The sequence below is a fragment of the Perca flavescens genome, chromosome 15 (genome assembly GCF_004354835.1).
Source record: "Perca flavescens isolate YP-PL-M2 chromosome 15, PFLA_1.0, whole genome shotgun sequence".
Classification (NCBI taxonomy): domain Eukaryota; kingdom Metazoa; phylum Chordata; class Actinopteri; order Perciformes; family Percidae; genus Perca; species Perca flavescens.
Window position 1 is genome coordinate 25,726,403 of NC_041345.1, and position 9,461 is coordinate 25,735,863.

Genomic DNA, 9,461 nt, shown 5'->3' on the forward strand with positions numbered 1-9,461 from the left:
CCCCTTTGCTTTATTGTGTTATATATCTTTTCTGTGCACGTTATAGGTTTACAAAGTGCCCAAAGCCCAAAGTCCACCCCAAAGGCACTAACCATCTCCAACAGAAAACACACATGCTCCAAACAGCTCTATTGTCCAGCCTTTACTTCAGAGACGTCATTTTGTAACACACGTTATAATGCTTGCCTAGTTGCTAGCGTAGCTCGCCCTCATACTCTGCTTCTGACTGGCTAGTAGTCCTTACCTAGCTACTGTGCATGTGCAACTCCCAACAAAGATGATACAGAAGTTAGATGCCTCACTCTAAAACGGAGAGCTAAACACACAGGGTGAAAAGAGGAGCCGCAGCAACGTGCAGTACAACAAAAATATGGTGTTTTTTTTTATTTATTTAACAACATAAACCTTTTCTGGTACAACATCTAGATACAATTATGAACCTGAAAATTAGCATAATATGAGCACTTTAAAATGTTTTCAGAAACACATTTTGGTGAACTATTTTTGTAAAATACGAGATCATATTCCGAACGAGCCGCTATTGTGGTCGGTTTTGAAATTCGGGAGCAACCAGACCCACGTGACGCGTTTGTCCAATCAGCTGCCACCGCGGCTGTAGGAGGGTGTAGACTGTAGGCTTTTTGCTTGTAAGTGGTCAGTGGTCGTATATGGACACGTACTATAAGACACATTTATTAAGCTGAGTGGAGTGACAACTAAACTAAACAGATTAGTCCAGCTTAATATGATATCTCACTAGTTCCATTCTCCACCTTGTTTTATGCTTAAAATATCTAGGACCTCTTTGTCCTCATCCACCAATTATTACACTCCTCCGTCTTTCCCTCTTTTGTTACTTGTCTTCTCTTTTCAGAGTCAGATTACTGTTACACAAAGAGGAAGCAAATGCATAAATATCAATAATGTGTTAAGAAAAATAACTACTTCCTACCCCCCTACTTCTGGCGCCATTGGTCTGTAGTTCCACAGTAATACTGGTGTATTACCGAGAAAGGTTCCAGTCAGGCCAAAATATATATATATATATACACACACACACACACACACACACACACACACACTTGCAGTTAGAGAATTTCCTGGAGGATTACTAGTGTGGGAAATGAAGTCAGGCATTCAGGGTGACAGCATTTTACTTAAAGTCAATCCCAGTTGTTTGCGCAGTGTCGTGGAAAGCACAATGTTTGCAATGATCTTTAAACGGGCCATTAGTACTAACACACACCACGGGTCAAGTAGAGTTTGATCCTTAAACTCAATACTGTATCCTACTGCCAACACAGTGCACTGTTAAATGATAGGTTCCCAGTGTCTGTTGAGCAGCAGCCTAAGTGATGCAAGCTAATCTCCTTGGGTGGCCTCCAGGAGCCCCTTCAGTGTGAAATGAGGATTGAGTCTAAAATTCTACGCTTTAAAGAAAAAAGGTTATGATAAGATCCTACTAAAGCCAACAAGCCCAAATTGGAATTATTCATTATAAACAGACTTTTTTTTTTTTTTTTTTTTAAGATGTACTTTCTCATTCTCACAAGTCTCATTGGGCTTTAAAAATAATGTACAAAGGTTTCTAATAGTACTTTGTGGAAAATATTAAAATATCAACTCAAAGGTTCACTTACTTGCTTTCGCAGTTCATTCGCTGAATAAAGGCCGTGCCATGCAGCTGAAACCCCCGAAAGCTATAAGTGGACCTCTGAGTTTAAATTATTTATTACATACACTTTACATAGGTCAAGAATGGACTCTGTGATGGACTATGTGATACACATGTCATACATGTATATGTTGTATACCCACTAAGAAAGCTCCAGGATTTCTGTAAAGCCACTTGAAAATGTGCAAGGATATGGAACAATCTAGATTTGTGATAAAACTTTCACTTCAGCAGTGTGATGAGGAAGCAGGGAATTTGGACCCAAACGCAGAGAGAGGTAGGAAGGCAGGCGTTCGTTGGACTCAGGGATTTATTCTAACAAAAAAACGGCAGTACCAAGACTGGAAAACTCACAAAATAACAAACTGACGGGCAAAACACAGACAGGAGTAAACTGACACACGCAGGTCACAGGGAAGCAACACAAGGCCACGGATACAAAACGATCTAACAAGAGACAAAGGGAACACAGACGCTAAATACATGAGGGGATGAGCAAATCAGGAACAGGTGAGACAACAGGTGAAACACATCAGGGCGGGGCAGGACAATCAACAAAGGCGGGAAAACACAGGAAGTAAACTGGACAAGACAGAAAACCAGACTATCACAATGAAACCGGAAACAGAACATAACCAGGGAAAATCACAACACGGAACACAAAATATACACAGACCACAATACAGGATACATCAATACAACCGGGAACAGAAATATACAGAATGAACATACAAACTTAAGAAAACCCACAGAAATCAATAATACAGGCAACAGAAATAAACAAACAGGTAACAGAAATGTCCATAGCCATCACAAACAGTTTGTTTGAAGGTCAAAAAATGTGACAGCAAACTGAACAAACATGGCCAAACATGAGACTCTCATCTTCTTTCTGTTTAAAGGAACACGCCGACTTATTGGGAATGTAGCTTATTCACCGTAACCCCCAGAGTTAGACAAGTCGATACATACCCTTCTCATCTCAGTGCGTGCTGTAAGGCTGTCTGACGGCTCCAGCGGCATCAGCCCAGCACAGAACATCAGGTGAATGGTTCCAGCAATCCTAACCGGGAACTATATTCTCAGGCGGAAGAATATAGTACTTGGGCGCAGTGATATGCTCGCAGCAAGCCTGTCTGAGAATATAGTTCCCGGTTTGTTTACTGTTAGAAGACGGCTGTGTCTCATGTTACGTTGTTTTTTGTACACGCTGTGACTCTACAAATCACAACATGTAAATAGGAACATGTTGGCGTTATTTTGTTACTTTTGTCACAATTTGGAACAGTAGGCTAGTTGGAACCAGTTACCTGCAGGATCTGTGCTGGGCTAAGCTAATGCTGGAGCCGCTAGGCAGCGTTACAGCACGCACGGATATGAGAAGGGTATGTATCGACTTGTCTTACTCTGGGGGTTACAGTGAATAAGCTAAATTCCCAATAAGTCGGCGTGTACCTTTACACATACAATATATTCTCTAAATAACCAAAAACTTACAGTGCAGTATTTACACTAACTTTATGATGGACAAATAGTATGTTTTACTAACCTGCAATTAAGTTCTTAAAGGTACTTCTTTCATGCTCCACAACCAGTGTTGGGAGTAATCCGTTACAAAAGTAACGCAATTACACTAATGTATTCCTTTTTGCTGTAACGGAGGAATATAACGCATTACTAATTCTAGGGCTGCACAATTAATCGAATTTTAATCACGATCACGATTTTGGCTTCCCACGATCAAATTTGCGTGATCGAGCGATATTTAAAATGCGTTTTAGAACGCTCATTATCAAAGTTTTTGCAAAGCCACTCTAGCGCTCCATAAACCACTTTCTGATCACGTGCCTCTGTGAGCCAATCAGAGTTGTTCCCTGCAACGCGCAGCTTAGTTTCTAGATGTGGACCGTCACAGAGGACAGAGGAGTAACGGGAGGAATATTCCACAACAGGTAGCAGTCGGTCATTATAAGCCGGTCCCAATGTTTACCAGTTTACCAGTAAACGCAACATTATGTCCCGTATCTTTTGTTTTTCAGACAACAGCAGTGACTATAGTGCCAGTTTGTGTCTGTTAGCTCATAGCTTTAGCAGCAGACTGTTGGACGTCCCGTTGTTGGAAATACATTCACACTACACCGTTTAGCTGTCAGCTTTTTAGCTGTGTTTAATCCAGTTACTACTGTTGCTAACAGTAGGCTAACGCTACCTGCTGTGTAACGTGTTATTAGTGTTTACTGTAGCTAAAGGTAGGCTAACGTTACCTGCTGTGTAACGTGTTATTAGTGTTTACTAGCGTGACATGCAGCGATGTTTATGTTGCCTCTAACGTGGGTTTCGTAGCATCAGAGCGCAACGCAGACATGTAAGTAGGAGTGTAATGAGCCAATGAAATCCGTGTTGCTATTTCGTCTGGTAGATACCATACGGCAAACCCGCATGTATGGAAAGCGGTCGCACAACAGCTGAAATGGCATACTCCTTCACAGTATCCTTCAATAAAGGAGGAATGTAGCACAATATGGATGTAAAAGCAGTTATAATTGGCCTATGTGACAATAAAATTTGTTTTGGTTAAATCAACAAATAATCGTGATAATTAATCGTGATCTCAATATTGATCAAAATAATCGTGATTATCATTTTGGCCATAATCGTGCAGCCCTAACTAATTCAATTTCGGTAATATTATATATATATATATATATATATATATATATATATATATATATATATATATATATATATATATTATATATATAGTAATGCGAGTTACAGCGCATTTTAATGCAACATTTAGTGGTGTTTTGTTTTTTAAGAATTCACCAACACCGCGAAAGATAGATACATTTGCAAGATGGATATTATTTTCAGGAGTTATTACGTTCCTGTAATAACTCGTGGTTCCCGTGGTCAGAGCCAGAACCAGAGACAGTACGGACAACATCTGCGTCCCAACAGGTGATGTGTGTCCGAGCTGCAGGTAGAATCATGTCGGGAATTAATGTTGGGGCTTGCTACACGTAAATACCATTACATTTTATCAGCTGTGGAAAGTAACTATGCCGTACTTCAATACAACTGTAAGGTAGGCTACTTTTAATTGAGTATTTTCATTTTCTCCTACTTGCCTATTGTACGTTTTACTTCTCTATTTGTCTAGCTTTAGTTACTTTGCATATTCATATTAATTATAAAAAATATGAATAATCTATGATGTATTAAAGTGGATAAAGAAGAGACTTTATTGATCCAGTGGTGAAATTCACAAGCTACCTGCCAAGTCAAACTTCCGCTGTTATTTTGGTGGAAAGTAACTCAAAAGTAATGCAAAAGTAGTGCAACGCATTACAATTCAGAGACAGTAATATTGTAATATAACTAAATACTCTCAAATGACAGTAATTAGTAATCTATAATGTATTACATTTTGGAAGTAACTTGCCCAACACTGCCCACAACTTTCTTTGAAGTATCACTGAAAAACAAACTTTAAAATGCACGTGTTGCAAAGCTCCATTGAAAACAACAGATGAGAAATGTTCCACAGTTACAATTACAAAATTGCAGGGATAAACAAACATTTGATCAATCAATCAATCAATCAATAGGTCGTAGCGTATGCCGATCTCAACCTTTTACATTTGAAAACTTTGACCGGCCAGGCTAGCAGAGTCAGCAGGAGAGTGCTGAGCTGATTTCCTGATCCTGATGAACAACTCAGCCACATGGCATTAAAGTACAACTAATATTTGTCAAATAGACAATTCAGCATGCATTTGAAGAGCTGGTGGATAATTCATAATTGATCATTAATCATCAATCTATAGTCTGATCAATGTAATGAAAGATTTAAAAAAAGAGCTTCAGGCTACATTTACATTGCTATGTTTTGGTTTAAAAACAAATATTTTTTGCTATGTTTCCCCCTCTCATTCCCCCTGCTCTGGCGTTTCCCCCTCTCATTCCCCCTGCTTTGGCGTTTCCCCCTCTTATTCCCCCTGCTCTGGCGTTTCCGAGCCCCTAAACCGGACACATTTGGAAACAATTCTGACTCGTTTTGGTTTGGAATCAGCAGGGTTGTGTTGCCGTCTCAACGGCCGTAAACGGAGACGTTTGGCAACACCGACACTGACAACGCTGATTGGGTCATGATGTTTAGTTCTCTGCGACTAAGCTACTAACCATGGCCATGGCATACCATACCATGGCAACTACCAGCAGTGGGTAGAGTCTCCACGCTGCCTCCTGTTTATGCCCAGTATACCAGAATGTTGATGAGATATGAAGTTTGGGCGTGTTAGTTTAAACAGAGATTAGTTCTTCTACTGGAGATAAAACCACTTGTTGTACACGGAGATCGCTTTTGGCCCAAAACTCCGCTTAAAATCCAAAATGTAGCAATGTAAATGTAGCCTTACATGTTTTGATTCCAAAACATTTAGATATCAGCGCTACTAATAAAGCTAATTCGCCTTCTACCTTAAATGTATTCTTACTTCAGTTGCAAACATTTAATAATTTGTAAAAGTGAATAAAGTAAAAACCTGAGGAATGCTTTTTAAAAGGTTGGAGTATTTAAACACTGAAAATCAAGTAGTAGCACAATGGGTAAAGTCTTTGATTCATTCATGTTTCTAGATATCTTCATATCACGGAAAAGATACGGAAATGGTTTGAATATGCACAGTCCATACATACTGTACAGTATGTGTGCAGTGTGTGTGAGGTTAGGAATTTATTACGATCTTTTACAAGGCCCGAGCAGCTGTTTATGCACTGTAAAGGAGCTCCAGGTAAGGTTTTTATGTCAGAATCCAGCTGTCTAATCAGCTTAAACAACAAAATGGGTCTACAAGAGAGAAGAGTGTCCGCTCATCAATAACTGAGTTGCTGTACAGTCACTTTATTTCCCAAATGGTAAAACAGCTACATGCAGTAGTTAGTTAGTTTCGTTATCTGTGTTATATGTAGTGTACTATTGAAATGTTTTTCTATGCAGACGATACTCTGTTCCCACACCAGATGGAATATATATTCCTAACATTGTCTTCTCCAAAAGGGTCACATTAAAGAGCTCGTCAGATGTCCAAACCACCTCAACTGGCCTTTTGGTTCTCCCTCTTGCTTCTGCCAGATGTCTGTGCTCTTCACAGCATCTCTTAGGACAACAAGGACAACTTGCAAAAATCTCATTACAGCTGCTTGCATTTGTGATCTTTCGTCCTTACCCAATGCTCATAGGTAAGGTTTAGGACAAGTTCAACTAATATATGGAGAGCACAGAAAAGAGGAAGAATTATGACAAAAAAAAGCAATTAAGAAAAACCATGTCCAGGTTGGTTACAAAAAGTGCTAAAAGGAAGTCTCAAGCCGATACGCGTTAGTGTATTTTTAATGCCTTGCCCTGTTAATTAAAGGCCTTTTATCACAACCTTGAGTGTCTGGACATGGTTTTTTATAACTTTTTGAGTCATAATTCTTGTACTATATTCCCTTTCATGAGCACCAGGAGCGCTCCTGCCACTTTTTTCTGATGTATTGAGAGCTTTGCCTTCAGACTCCTCTTCACAATGACTGTCTGGTACACTAAAGGCTTTGCTGCCAAAATGGCACCAATTAATCTATCTATCACCTGATCCAGCTTACCCTCAAGTAGATACGGAACCTGCACTGTAGCCTGACGTGCACATCCCCAGAAATGTAACTTCACGTTGCGGCGACACAGACTGCAACAACTGTGATTGGTCCGCTTGGCCGTGGCTTGGTAGCGTCGCATTTACCCCGACTCATTTCCTGGTTCTACTTCTCAATGAACAACATCAAACCGAGGAGAGGATTAACTTTTCCTGCTACAGCTTTCCAACCGTGGTTCCCCGAGGTCCAAAAAGTGCCTTGGAACACACCGAAGTGACGCTGTCTTGAGCATACGTAATACAAAAAATGAAAACCGGAAATGACAACGCATCACGTGGGTCTGGCTATTCCAGCCGATAGTAATGGCGGCTTGTTCGAAATACGATTCTGAAAACATTTTAAGCGAGAAATAGGCCATACAGTTGCTGCATCTGTCTTCATGTCAGATCGACAACGGTCAGTTTAAAAGATTTTCGTCAGATTTTGAGAGGTGTTTGTCACTCATCAATCATATTTCCGGGTCAGACCCAGCAAGTCAGGTCAGCCAAAATGAAGGCCGACAGCTCCTCCGACAGAAGACGGCACGGGACACACCGAACAGACTCGAGTCACTGACCTCGCCAGACTGTCCGACGGCCAATTATCTGGTTGGCGTGTCAGGGCCATTACTTCACAGCTGGGATTGATCACCGATTATCTTCGGGGCTGGCCACCGAATATCGAGATCCCGGCCAAGGATACACCTACATCAATGGTTTGGCTGCCGGGTGTTGCTGCCGGACTCTTCCCACCTTCACCTTTTGTCCGCAGGACTGAACATTGTTGGAAACATTTGAGATAATGTAATTTCACAACTCAACAAAATATATAACATAGGTATAGTCGTTTTTACACATTTTAATGCAGTTATGTTACTTATGTACCTTTTAAACCAGTGTTACTTTGCCCCAGCAGAGCAGTGCATAGTGGTGTTCCCATGTTCTAAATCTGCAATGAAGCTGGTGGGTGAAGTCTTATCACATTCAATAGACATGATGGCAAGAACTGTAAAAATAATACCCAGGTTGTAAAATAAATAATGGAAAGTTTTCCCTCAAAGCTAATGCTACTCTTCATATCATATTCCAACATATATGATATTCCTAGTCTATGAGCCTTTCTATCTATTTCTGTGGTATGTGGTGCCTGAATTCTGAGATTCTTTGGCCCTGACAATTCACTACAGACAAGACTACAGTCCATCAAGGACTGTGCAAGAAGATTTCTCCAGGCGAGTCAGAGCACGAGCAAACCCACACACACACACACACACACACACACACACACACACACACACACATCATGGTTGCAGTCAGTCAGTCACACTCACACATGTATATACACACAGATGCACTGTCTGGAACTATCGAGCATATCACAGGAAACAGGGCAATTAAGCAGCCTTAGAGAGAGACAGAGAGAGAGAGAGAGAGAGAGAGAGAGAGAGGGGAGACAAACCCATGTGACTAAATTCCCACAGTCACCAAAACATTCACACACACTCACACTCCTGTTAGGACTGGGGGTCGGGGGCTCTCATTAGCCCTGTGGCTCTGAACCAGGGAGGATTAATGCCACTGTGGCTTTTCATGATCTGCACAGAGGCTGTGTGTGTGTGTGTGTGTGTGTGTGTGTGTGTGTGTGTGTGTGTGTGTGTGTGTGTGTGTGTGTGTGTCCTTCAGTTGGGGTTGAATGCAAACCCACTCTGACTTGCCCCAGATGTGTTTGAAAGCTGCTTTGAGAGTCTAGTTGTTACATTGAATGAGGTTGAAATATAGCAACATGTCACTAAAGACATACTGGGGATTTGTTCATTCATGTTACCAGCATAAATTACTGCAAGTTAGCCTACTTGACATTTAAAACTAATTATTAGTGGGGATGATATTTATTTATTTCTTAAGGTGAGGAAAATGTGTTGCAAAAAATGGCTATACAGTATATTTCTTAACTGATAGTTAAAAGGGCAACTATTACAACATGTTTACATGCTTTAATGTTAAAAAAAAAGTTAATTTTCTTATACTGCCCATGGCTGCTGCAACTGTGTTCACCCTCTGCATGAGGTGCTCTGTAGGAGCGCCTGTCTCTTTACTCCCTCTTCCTGAAA